The 13,856-nt window shown below is 38.4% G+C and overlaps 1 protein-coding gene and 1 non-coding gene across 9 annotated transcripts in view; both read right to left on the bottom strand.

The window, feature by feature from the left end:
- LOC140699184 (formin-2-like) overlaps positions 1-13,856 on the bottom strand; it is a 131,269-nt gene that overhangs the window by 58,016 nt on the left and 59,397 nt on the right. For all 8 annotated transcript variants that reach the window (XR_012077189.1, XR_012077190.1, XM_072970928.1 and 5 more), the window contains exon 4: positions 12,601-12,656. The gene's annotated coding sequence lies outside the window, so the exon portion shown is untranslated. The remainder of the gene's footprint in view (positions 1-12,600; positions 12,657-13,856) is intronic.
- LOC140699959 (U6 spliceosomal RNA) lies at positions 1,005-1,107 on the bottom strand. The gene has a single exon (XR_012078185.1). It is a non-coding gene; the product is annotated as a U6 spliceosomal RNA (small nuclear RNA).

The following is a 13,856-nucleotide window of genomic DNA, read 5'->3' as shown; positions in this document are numbered from 1 at the left end:
CTTGGAACTGCTTTTGCTGTATTCCATAGGTTTTGGATCATTATATTTTCCTTTTCATTTGTTTCCAGGTATTTTTTAAATTTCCTCTTAGAGTTCTTCAGAGATATATTGGTTGTTTAGCAGCATATTGTTTGGCCTCCTCATATTTGTGGGTTTGGGGTTTTGTTAGTTTTTTTTTTTTTTTGGTAGTTTTTTCTTGTACTTGATTTCTAGTCTTGTAGCACTATGGTCAGAAAAGATACTTGATATTTCATTTTTCTTAAATTTACCCAGACTTGTGGCCTAGCATGTGATCTATCTTGGAAAATGTTCCACGTGCACTTGAACAGAATGTATTATGCTTATTTTGGGTGAAAACACTATTATGCTTATTTTGGGTGAAAACACTTTGGGAGTGAAAACACACTCCCTTTCAGTCTGTGTGTCTTTAGATCTGAAGTGAGTCTCTTGTAGGCAGCATATATATGGGTCATTTTTGTATCCATTGAGCCACTCTATGTGTTTTGATTGGAGCATGCAGCCCATTTCCATTTAAACTAATTATTGATATGTATGTCCTTAATGTCATTTTGTTAACTGTTTTAGGGTTGTTTTTGTGGGTCTTTTTTTGTTCCTTTTTCCTTCTTTTGTTTGCTTCTCTTGTGATTTGATGACTATCTTTAATGTTATGTTTGGATTCCTTTTTTATTTATGTACCTATTATATATTTTTAGATTGTGATTACCATGAGGTTGTTTTTTTTTTAAATTGAAGTATAGTCAGTTACAATATGTCAACTTCTGGTGTACAGCCTAATGTCCCAGTCATGCATATATATATATATATATATATATATATATATATATATATATATATATATACATATATTCATTTTCATACTCTTTTTCATTAAATGTTATTACAAGATATTGAATATTGATATTCCCTGTGCTATACAGAATAAATTTGGCTTTCGAAATCTATTTTTATATATAGTGCTTAAAATTCACAAATCTCAAACTCCAAACAATATGGAATGCTTCACATATTTGCATGTCATCCTTGTGCAGGAGCCATGCTAATCTTCTCTGTATCATTCCAATTTCAGTATCTACATGCTGCCAAAGTGAGTATCCATGAGGTTTTTATTTAGCATGCAGTATATACATGTGATTGTTACAAGTTTGCTGACCTCTTAATTTCAAATGCATTTTAAAAATCCTGCATTTGTACTCTCTTCCCCTCATGATTATTGTTTTTGATATAATATTTTACATCTAATTTATTGTTTGTATCCCTTAACTGCTTATTGTGGATACAGGTGACTACTACTTTTGTCTTTTAACTGTCCTACTTGTGTGTGGATGATTTCCTACCTTTACTATATGTTTGCCTTTACTGATGAGATGCTCACTTTGTGGGCAGTGTATCTGTAGTTGTAGGTTTTTCCCTTTCATCAATTTAAATATTGTGTAACTCACTTCTGGCCAGAAGACTTTGTACTAAAAAGTCAGCTGATAGCCTTATGGGAGTTCTGTTGTTTGTTATTTGTTGATTTTTCCTTGCTACTTTCAATATTAGCCATTTATCTTTAAGTTTTGTCATTAATTTAATTACAATATGTCTTGGTGTGCTCCTCTTTGGGACTCTTGTACTTCCTGGACTTGGGTGACTGTTTCCTATCTCAGTTAGGGAAGTTTTCAGCTAGTACGTCTTCAAATATGTTCCCAGTCCCTTTCTCTCTCCCTTCTCCTTCTGGTACCCCTATAATGTGACTGTTAGTGTGCTTGATGCTGCTCTAGAGGTCTCTTAAACTATCATTTCTCTTCATTCTTATTACTCTTTTTTCAGTTAAGCATCAGTGATTTCCTCTGTCTTCCAGCTCACTGATTCCTTCCTCTGTATCATTTAGTCTACTGTCGATTCCTTCTAGTGTATTTTTCCCTTCAGTTATCATATTCTTCATCTCTGTTTGGTTATTCTTTATATTTTCTAACTCTTTGTAAAAACTCCTTTCTTGTTCTGTGAATCCATTTTCCTCCCAAGTTTCTGATCATCTCTACCATCATCACTCTGAACTCTTCCTCAGGTAAACTATCTCCACTTCACTTAGCTCTTCTGGGGTTTTATCTTGTTGCTTTGTCTGGAACATGTTCCTTGCTGCCTCATTTTGCCTAACTTTCTGTTTTTATTTTTATGTGTCTGGTACAGTAGCTGCATTTCAGGACCTTGCAGAGGGGTCCCTCTGCAGGAGACATCCTGTGTCCCAGCAGCACGCTCCCCTCTCATTATGCAAGCTCTATGCTGTATGTTCCCCCTATGAGGCATGGATCATTCTATTGTGGTGGGCTGGCTATGTGGGTAGGCTTCATTGATTCCTGGTCCACTTAGATGCCAGGTTCTGCCTTGTACACAGGCTGCTGGCCACTCGTTGGCAGAACTGGGTCACAAGAGAGCTGACTGCAGAAGCTGGGGAAATGCTGGGGCTAATACCAGCTCACTGATGAGCAGAGTCAGGGTCCAGGTGGCCCCAGGGTTGTTGCCCACCAACTGGTGGGTGACCAGGTCCTGGGGCAAGTACCAGAGGAAAGATGACAAATCTATTTTATTCAGCATACTAAGTATTTTATTTTACATATCACCAAATTTGACATTATTTTTTAAAAATATTGCTTCAAACCTGTAAATTAGCATAAGTGGTAGAGTCTGCCATCCACTTTGACTGAACAATTGTGTACAATAAGTTAGCCAAAATTCTTTCATTTCTGTATAATCTTACATGTGGGTGATGTTGGTTATTTCTTATAAATTGCTTGATCACTTGAATGTCACAAAATACAAGCTGCCATTAAAAATAATACATTCAACAAAGTATTTTCAAAATAAAGAGTATCTGGTTCCCAGAAAAAGAAACATTAGTATAATATTAAGGCCAAAACTGTCAAAAAGAAAGCTAAGATATATTCATGGAAAGCTTCTGCTGAAAAGTTAAGTTTGCTCATCTTTGAAACTTTACTATGTTTACTATGTAATTCATTTTCTCTAATATTCAGATTTTCAAGTTCTGCTAAATTCTAAGGCCATATTACTGGCAAGTTAGGATACCTCTAGATAGCTGTAAAATATGAATTCTACTCTTCACAGACACATACTTATTCCTTAACTCTTTATTTCTCAAGCTGTAAATTCTGACCAGTCTTAGGTTTTGGAGAAAACCAGTGAGATTCCAGATTTCCAATAAGCTAATACTTGTTATTATTCTATAGGAAAATAAACCCAGATTTTAAAATAGAATAAGATTATGCACAGAAATAAAGTATAATAAATTTCAACTTTGAAAAGGATTTACATTTCCCTGATAATTAGTGATATTAAGCATTTTTCCATGTGCCTATTGATCATTTGCTTGTTTTCCTTGGAGAATTGCTTGTTTAGGTCTTCTGCCCATTTTTGGATTGGGTTGTTTGGTTGCTTCTTATTAAGTGGTATGAGCTGCTTATATATTCTGGAGATCAAGCCTTTGTCGGTTTCATTCACAAAAATTTTCTCCCATTCTGTAGGTTGTCTTTTTGTTTTACTTATGGTTTCCTTTGCTGTGCAGAAGCTTGTAAGTTTAATTAGGTCCCATTTGTTTATTCTTGCTTTCAAAATGTAGAATAGATAAACAACACTACACTGTATAACACAGGGAAACATACAAAAGATCTTATGGTAGCTCACAGAAAAAAATGTGACAATGAATATATATATATATGTTCATGTATAACTGGAAAATTGTGCTCTACACTGGAATTTGACACAGCATTGTAAAATGATTATAAATCAATAAAAACGTTTTAAAAAATAAAAATAAAAAAGTCTCAAAGGTAAAATTCTTAAGAAAGAAAAATATACAAATTCTTGGGAAAAACTCAAATGATCACAAGGACAAAATAAATAAAACTCTCCTTTGCAATTCAAAAAGAAAATTTCAACTTTGAAAAGGAACTTCAAGAAATAAGGGAATATCAGAAAATACGGTAACTGGTAAATAACATACCTAGGGTGCCTTAAATGAGAGCATTTTATGGAAAAGCATTTCTCCCAGAGCACTAAAATAGCATTTCTGGAATCCTTACAAAGGAAACGATGAGCTATTGAAATTGTAATATTTTTGAACTGGAATGGAAATGACAAATCACTTCCAAACCCTTCACTGCCTAGATGCAAAATGTGAGGTGGAGAGGAGAGGGATAAGTCAGAAATCATAACTGGCTGGGTAACTTTAAACTCCTATGGCAGCAGTTGATAATCTGATTGATGGAAAGGTTAAAGTCACCATCATTAGTGAATGACCAGAGTGGAGGTAATAAACAGCATGTTTAGGAAAGGAGTCAGAAAAAAATGGAAATAAACAGCCTTTCTGGTTCCCTCACATCTTCTGAATTTTCTCTCCCATGACCTGCGTTGTGGCAAGGTCCTGCACTATACTCCAAAGCAAAACATTCCTTAACTGTCTGAGTTAGTGCAAGGAAGGAAAACAGTCTGTCACAGCTTCCCTTCATTGATGATCCACGCAAACAACACAGCTTAGTGCCTCACCTCCCAGCTGCCTCCCTGCGTCAATACCCAACTAGCCTCCAACATCATAAAAGTTCCAAACAACGAAGCTCACAGAAAATCAAATGCAATGGCTTGGGAATGTTACCCAGAGGGGCAGAGCTATACCTTCTGACCCTGCTGCCACTTGGCTGGAACTGCTGTCCTGGTGACCCTCGTGTTCTCACTGCCAACACTACAGCTCCAACTTAGCCTTTATAAAGACTGCGAAACTATTTCTCACTCCTTCCTTCTTAAAATCCTCTCCTCACTTGGCTTCTATAATTTTACACTCTCTCCTCATTTGCTTTTCTCTTCTCTCATTTGAATTTTTTTGGAGTACAGTACCAAACTTGTAGTAATTCCCAAGACTCTGTCCTTGGCCCACAATCCTCTCTTTCTGTGCTAGAGGAGATCAACAATTTTATCATCTTAAATCTCTCATCTCTGTACTGCTGATTTGCAAGTTTTCCCCTCTCAACAATACTTCACTTCCATATTGTGACTGCATAGTTATCATTGCTATTTTGTTAAATTTTATCTTTTATTGAGGAAAAATTGACATAATATTTCTATTTGATTACTTTCCTTTTTCTTTATATTTACAATGCATCTTATCCTATAAATAAATATCACCTCACTGCCTTGCACTTTCTCGAGGCTTGGCAGTAGCTTTGATTAATGTTTCTAACTTATTAGCTCTTAAACTTGATGTGCAGTGGAATCCCCTGGAGGGGTTGTTTACTCACAGACTGCTGGGCCCCACCCCCTGCATCTCCAGTTCAGTAGGCCTGGGGCAGGGCCTGAGAATTTGCATTTCTAACCAGTTCCCAGATGATGCTGATGCTGTTCCTCCAGGGACCACACTTTGAGAACCAAAGCCTAAATTTATACTCTAGATATGGTTATCAAATCCATTAGTTCAGCCTTTGGCTGCTACTTTTTCTTTATCACATCAGCACTTTAGTTCAGAATCTCCCCACTTCATAATTGAGAGTTTTAGGATCTGGTCCTCCTGATTGGTTCTAGTCTCCCTCTTCTTATCATATGACATTTTCTCACAAGGTCCTTAAACATGAGTTCATCATGGTACATCCTTGCTCAAAGACTCATGGCTCTTATGTTGAGCATAAAACATTCTAAACACTCTACCTGGCTCATAAGGTCTTTAATAGCCTGTAAAAAAGTGGATACCCTAATTACCTCCCCTGCCTACTGCCATGGGCTACTGTGAGGGTTCAATGGGATACAGTCGGCTCCCCTTATTCAGTTATGTTGTATGAAGTCAACGAGAACAATGAATTAGTGAGCACTGAACCGCTGCTTCTGGGGAAAAAGTGCTCAGTTCCCACAAGCCTCCAGCTACATTTTCTAAAGTCACCTTATATAATGTAATAAATATATTTAAATTGTATTAAATGTATACATTGTATGTAACACACACTTTCTCTGTAAGGCACACCGCAGCCCTCCTGCACCTAGGACACTGAACAGCACTGCAGCCCTATGCTTGGGGGCTTTTTAAATGGCCAAGTCATCAGCAGAAAGCACAAAAAGGTGGAAAATGTGGCACTAAATAGGCAGCAGAAAAGACATTTATTTACAGAATTAGCTGAAGCAAGAAGGCAGAGTGTTGCTTCATCCCACCGTGGCTGGGGAAGACGCACGCCAGGTGACTCAAGTTTCTCACCACTTTGCGCATGTCTGCAAATGAAGTAAAGGGTCTGCAAGCAGTGGTTTCAGGGCTGTAAATAAATTCTAGCTAGTTGTCAGGCTTACAAATACAGAATCTCTAATTGATGAGGATCAACTGTGCTAAGAAGGCAACTCTGGAAGCCAGAGTACTGCTCAGACATGACAATAATAATGACAAAATATAAGTTAACATTTTGAGTGCCTACCATGTGCCAGGAGTTCTTCTAAGCACTTCATGAAAATTAATGCATTTAAATCTCACAGAAACCTATGAGACAGGAGTTATTACTATCCCCATTTTGTAGATGAGGAAATTAAGGCATAGAGAATAAAAAGCATGGCTGAGGTTCCCCAGTTAAAAGTGGGATAACTGGGATTTGTGCCCAGGCACACTGGCTCAGAGCCCAATACTCAATCACTATGTTGTGAATATAAGCAAAATTTCCACCTCTCCCCAGTAAGCACCTCTGCTTGAGTCAGCGTGGTCACCAGTATGTTTATTCATTCATCAAACATTTCCTGATCTGCCCAGAAATGTCAGGCACTATGTTAGATACTGGAGGGGCAAACAGAATATGGAGAGTCTTAGCTCTAAGGAACCCTACTGCCTCTGAGACATGCATGAGGCGCCAATCATGGGAAAGTAAGGCAAGTGTAGGGATCCCAGAAGAGACATCAAAAGGAGTCTCTAGACTGAGGCCTCTCTGGGAAAGTGTCTAAGAGGGAGTGAAGTTTGACATGAGTTTAGATTAAGAAATAGAAATTCAGTGGATTAAAAAGGCCACTAGGAGTGCAGAAGAAAAAAAATGTAAAAGGCAGACAGGAAGAATGCTAAAGTTTTCAGAAAACCTGCCTGTCTTTTCAAGGCTAGAACAAACTAAACAGGCAGGAAATAGCGAGGGATGAGGCTAATGGCAAGGGATGGCAAGGGAAAGCCTTGCCCGTCAAACTCCGGAGTCTGACACTTCTCTCAGAGCCTATGAGCAGTCATCAAATGGGTCTGAGCAGACATCGGATACAAATAAATCTGAATTTCAGGAAGAAAGTTCTGGAGGACTGTGGGGGAAAGATCAGGAGGGGTTGGGACTGGAAGTGATGAGATCTGCTGGGAGACAGCTGTGGTGACCCGACACGGCTGAGGCTGGGCTGGGGCTGGGCTGAAACAGGGCTGTGGGGCTGCGGGGTGGCAGGACAGGCAGGAGCACCAGAGGGGGACCGAGATGCTGGAGGAATGGAGTGAGCAGCCTCTCACGGCCCCAGGACCCTTGCACTTGTCAGTGTCCTCCCTGCCTCAACACCACATTCACTTCTACTTCTATATCTTCACTCTCTTCTCCATCTGCAATACTCTCTCTTCTTCCCTCCCTCTGTTCAGAAGTGATGACTTTGAGGACTTGATCTAAGTTGCACCTTTCCTAAAAAGCTGTCCTTAATTACAATTTCCCAACAGTTCCCTTTTATTTTAATTCTGTAGTGCAACATACACTAAATACCTTGACAAAATCACATCACATCAAGCAAATCATTTCATATATACAGAAAAGCCCAGGACCTTACAATTCTTTGTATTTCCTTCTGTACCTACCACAACTACCTTGCACATAGAACATCAACAGATGTCCAACAAAGTTCAGTGAAAGATAAACATCCTTTATAAGCTAAGAACTTTTATCGGCCAGTTATCAATTTAGATCAGCTGCTTGAACAATTTGCCTTTCTCCCCAGATCATTACCAACGTTGCCCAACAGAAAGGAACTTCATACCCTCTGAGGCTCTGTAGGGCAAACACACAGCTTCATTTCACGGTAAGCCCTATGGCCCCAGAGCAAAGAAAAACATTGTGTGACCTCTAATGCTTCTTTCTTCTCATCTCAAGTTGTAACTGCTTTCCAGGTGCCTGCTGCTTTTCATTCTTAAAATTGACAGAATAGTTTCTCTTATTTCTTTATTTCTAACATTAAAATGTCTAATTTTTTTCTCTTAGAGTTTCCATAAAATAAATACTTTTCAGAAAAATCCTGTCTCCTTCTTAATGCATTATATTGAACACCTCGCCAAAGTGTTACCCATTTTCAAAACTGGTGCCTCCACAAGGGTGTCCTTGTGTCTCTGCCCTCCCCAGCCACGCCTCACTCCACTCTCCGAGGCCACACCTCGCCCTCCCCAGCCACATCTCATCCTCCCCACGCTCACTGAGCCAAAGTGTTTATCAAGCACCTAAGAAAGAGCAGAGTCTGAGGTAAACTTCAAGGAAGAGTAACCCGTGTTTTGGGGCCTCAGCCACGCCTTTGCCTCTCTTCTTGAACCCCTCTGTTTCCTACTCTGGTCTATATTTTAGCTGTATGCTTGTCTTGTGAATTGTGGTTTTGTGGATTTATAATTAAATTATGTGGATTCTATCCTTTTTTGCCTTACAGTTTATCAGGAACTTAACATTAAACAATGATTTTTCCAACATTTTGATATAACTAATAAATTCTAATAAAATTCAAGTGACTTGTTTTCATGTCTCCATTTCTATTTCTTCAGAATTGCATTCCCCACACCTTTCTTTTGATCTGAGCAATTCTTTTTTTACTCTTTGAACCTGTCTCTGCCAAGACACATGTGAGTAGTCCCTCAAGTACCACTGACCACCAGGCTGCTCCTCATTAGTCACATGTGTTTCCTTGATTTCTTCCTAAATAAAGATGTTTCTGAAGCTGATAATACATTGTACTGAGGGGTTGTTGTATACAGAGCCCTATAGGAGATACTTTAAAAGGAGAACCAATAGAAAAGAATATTCAATCCCTCGATTAAGTCTGCAGCCCAGTTAGGCACTGCGAGGTTGAGAGGGCCCGGGGGGACTGACCAGAGCAGGACCCCGGGGAAGAGATTAAAGCCGATTTCAAAGAAGGTTAAAACTGGAATGAGATAGGATTTTGCCACTCCCCTCAAATCAGAAGCATTTTTCTAACCTTTGAGAATGTATTTGCATATAAACTATACAACATATGTGATAAGAGAGTATTGATCTTATTTAATTTCTTTAATTATCCAGCACTTTGTCATAGATGTGGCTATTCACAATTAATAAATATCATAATGTGTGGGTAGACCTAACTTTAAATTGCTTGATGTTATCAATTCTTGCCCCAAAGTTGGAGTTTTTAAAGATCAAACTTCATTCTATTTACCTTTCAACATGTCCATTTAAATTAGAAAGGTGCTAAGAGTTTTAGGAAAATACTTGAAAGCACACATCTTATATATAATTTCAAAAGCAAAAAACAAATGAAAAACTGGGTGGTAACCAGTTTTGCTACCATATGTTAATCTTTAAGGTAGGAGCAAATGCTTCTAGAGAATGACATTTGGCTACAATATTTATATACTGTAAAAATGTAAAAGAATTTTCAGTTTATAAATGGTATTTCAAATGCCAAAGAATAAAAAAACAGAACTGAGAATCCTATTTCACTTTTATGAAATAACTCTTTAGACACAGCAGATTTTCAGAGCAAATTATTTAAAATTAAAATAATCAGTAAGTGAGGTGTAAAGAAAGTAGTTTTAATTTAAAACTTCCTAATTCCATAGGCGCATCTGTAAAAGCACCCAAGGAGCAACAGTAGTTCTCTCTCTTCATGTGAGTGCTGACTGGGTTTGCTCTGAGCATCACTGCAGCCTTTGACTCCTTTCAGCTGAGGAAAGGCTTTAAGAGCCATGCTTCTTCCAGGGATATGGAGCTCTCAGAATTATTAATTACAATGAGAGAGTCAAAGTCAAAACCCATTCAACAAATACCAGTGTGCTGCTCAGACTGAGAGAAGAGGTGCCTGAACTGGCATCTGAAGAAAACCCCAGAGGGAGCCCAGCACCTGGCTCCACGCCCTGGCTGAGTGGTCCTGGGTCTCACGTTGCATCACCACCTCAGAGAGGGCAGGCAGCCCTGGAGGGCGCTGAAACCTCTCACGTTTATTATTCACACAGAGAAAATGGGCTTAAAACTCCCCATTTCCTTCTGCAGGGGCAATTTACAGAGATAAAGACTGTCATCTAGTAACTAAGAAGCAAGGTGCTTTACAGGAAAAACAGAATGGTCAGGTTTCTTAAACAGTAATGAAGCACCAGAGCTAGCACGGCAAAGTTCTGATAAAACTTAAACATGGACAGGTGACCTGACCGGTTTCTCTCTATGCCTCTGAAGCATCTTGACATCAGACTCTTACAAATGGTATAAATATAATAGAATAATGTAAACGTGTCACCTCATCCTTTGATGATTTTGGCATGAGATGGTATTAAGCAGCCACAGGGCAATGACCCATGTAAACGTACAGCTTTTATCACAGTGGAGATAACATGAGGTATAAAGTCAAACAGACCTATGTTCAAATCCTGGCTCTCACCCTTTTATCAGTTTTTTGACCTAAAGCTAGTTATATCCTATAAACATCATTTTCTTATCAGTTAAATATCAATTATAATAATTACTTTAAAGGATTATTCTAAGTGTTGCATAAGATAATACAGTAAAAGAATAGGTGCACAGAAGGTTGGCAATTAATTCTGGTTTCCTGAACCCATTTTATGGCCAGTTCTTTAGCCTCGTATGACACAGACAAACATCATCTAAAGAAAGAACCAGTCCCGAAGTAAACTTATGACAAAGAGTCAGTGATTCCAAGAGTAAGTGGTATCACTGCTGACTGCTTGACCTCAATTATTTCCAAATATTGTCACCTCCCAATTAGTGTATTACATTTTCTAGCTTCCAGACAATTCACTGGCAACAAGGAAATGAGAAGCTGTGAAATTTAAATCAGTCTATTTCACCATTGCGTTTCCAAGCTGTACCATCAGCTGTTTTTAAATCACCCAGTTCATCAGGTTTTCTGCTTATTATTGGTTCACAGCTTAAGAAAAATAGAAAGTCACTATAATTTTATAGACACGAATATCTACCTTGAATTATAGCTGGAATCTTAATATATAGAGCAATGTTGTATGTGCTTTATCATTGTTGATTGTGTAGAACACTTTTTGTCCAGGTTTTCTTTGGCATTATCATATATAACAGAGAATTCAGTAAGATATGGCCTGGAGATGAGAACTAGAAAAATCTAATACATTAGCTCAGATTAGAACTTAGTCATGTCAGAAAAAGAGTCACAAAAATAATGAAAAGACATTATAAATATTTTTCTTAATTATATCTCACTTTATTTCTCTTTACCACTCTTTGTTTTTCTAAATCGTATTCTCTATCAGCTAATCATTACACAGTAATTAACATTCAGCTGAGCCCACCACGCCTCTCCAAGTCCCCTTGCATGATGTAGGTTTCTGCTCTAAAAAAAGAAGCTGGGAAAACCTGTTTTATGACATTAACATTAAGAGAATCTTTACTCTTATGATAATGACCAATCTAGCCATATTTCTGAAAAGCACAGGAATGGACATATGAAACGAAGTTCTCAACTAATGTTATAGTCTTTTTTCTCCTCCAGGAGGAGCAAACTTTCATGTATGATGCAGGGCTGCTTCACTTGAAGAGGGAAGCCATTTTATATTTGGAAAAAGTCTCAAAAATCAGCAAACTATTTGATTTTACAGAGATGAACACTATGCCCTAGATAGCCTGAGTATGTTGTCACAAAATAACCAGAAACAGACCTGAGCCTGGAACTGAGGAATAAACTGTTTCATTTTCTGCTTACACCATGCTCCAGAAAACATTCTTCTTATTGGCAATTTCAAATGCTAAGTTATTTTTAAAAGAATAGTGGGAGTATGTGTAAGTAAAATTTTCAAATGATTTTATACTCAAAAGAGCAATTGCTAACCACAATTATAAGTGTTTCGTATTATTGCAGGAGGTGTATATTTGTGCAGGGAAAAAAGTCATAACATTTGGCTTCCTTATTAACAGAATAAAAAAATTTTGTGGAAATTAAACTAATGCTTTATCCAACCAAAGCAACTGAAGAATATTATTTGATTTTAGGAAAGCTCTAACACATTAAAAACTTCTTATCCATGTGACTGTTAGCTCAATCAGGCACATTCTCCTGCACAGAGTGGCCCTGCTCACTGCTGGAGAGGCTGCTGTGGGCTCAGCTCCTTGGCTGGACACACAACAACACAGAATCTGAGACACCTGTATTCAGTTCCACCTCAAGGCTGACTTTCTTGGCAAAGTCTAAATGGAAGAAAGCATCTGCTTCCACCTGCCTGGATTCCCCTGCAGGCTGAGAAACAGGGCAGCCTAGTAAGCAGGCAGATGGAAAGAGAAATCAGTTTGTCACAATTTTAAGACAAATAAGAGAAAGGGATCTGACATCCTAATCAAATCTTCTTACCTCCTGAACAGCATCTGATTATTTTTTCAGAGTTTCTACAACAGCAGTTTGAGATTCTGGGTTGAAAAGGAAGAAGACAATATATTTAATAGCAAATTTTCTCACTTCTCTGATCAGAAAACAAAACTAACTAAAATATATCTTTTAACCATAAGTACCCAAAATATGCAGGTTATCTCCCAGTTATATCTCCATATTATAAGACAAGACTGCTTTTCTGTATATTTAACACACAAAATATATAACCCTCATGTCACCAGTTATTTTCAAAATCAGATTAGCACTATGCCCTTCTTTACACATCAATCATGGTTATTTCCCTCAATTGCTAGTTTGTTTTGGGGCCAGGAAGTACCTGCAAAGACATTCACTTTTTATATTAGCCACTTAAGTCTGTACAATGATAGAAGCCAACACACCAGTCCTGAAGGATGGAATGTTGAATGTCTTATCTGACTATTTGACAATCTACCTTCCACTTTAATAAGAGATAATGAACACTCACCAAGAGGCACTGAGTAATAAGAGATTTTGCTCCTTTAAGTTTGTCATTTGAGAATCTACAAGACTGCAAATTCTTCATATTGGAAAACCCAAGGGACACCCAAGTCCACATTTTGGTTTGGTTTTTTTAAACTCAGGATACTTTCTTCTAAGTGAAGCTTGCATGGTAGTTTGAAAACAAAAACATAACAGAGCCTCCAGGAATCCCCAGGGCTGCATGGATCAGTCTGAAAATGACTCTTCATGTCCATCCTGGGCATTTGCAGTGAGAGACCAGAGGCCCAGAACACAAGCATCTGGGCCAGATGAAGACTAGAGTCTGTCTCCTGTCACATTGATCCCCACCCCAAACTGGCATGCAGACCAGACACCTGATAAGACACAGCAGTCTCTCTTGGGGACACTTTAGACATTTCTACTTTAGTAGAATTTTAGTTGATGTATGTGACAATGTATAGGAAAAATAAAAGGCACTTATTTAAATCATACAGTATATTGTTAAACTATGTTGAAAGTTTTCACTTCACGTAGATTAAAGCATCATCTCCACACGGGCCCAAGGGCCTTCTTTCGTCCACCCGCACCCCGACCTCTCTAACCACCTCTGCTCCAGCCGCACGGCCTTCCTGCTGCCTTTGGATGCACCAGTCACACTCCCTGCACCAGATCTCCGCAGCAGGGGCATCTGCACACCCTTGCTCCCTGCCCCCTTCCTTCCAGGCTCTGTGCAGTCCTCCTGGGCCCTCTATTCA

Source organism: Vicugna pacos, chromosome 11, assembly GCF_048564905.1.
Source record: "Vicugna pacos chromosome 11, VicPac4, whole genome shotgun sequence".
Taxonomy (NCBI): domain Eukaryota; kingdom Metazoa; phylum Chordata; class Mammalia; order Artiodactyla; family Camelidae; genus Vicugna; species Vicugna pacos.
The sequence above is the reverse complement of the archived record's forward strand: the minus strand, read 5'-3'. Positions and strand labels throughout refer to the sequence as shown.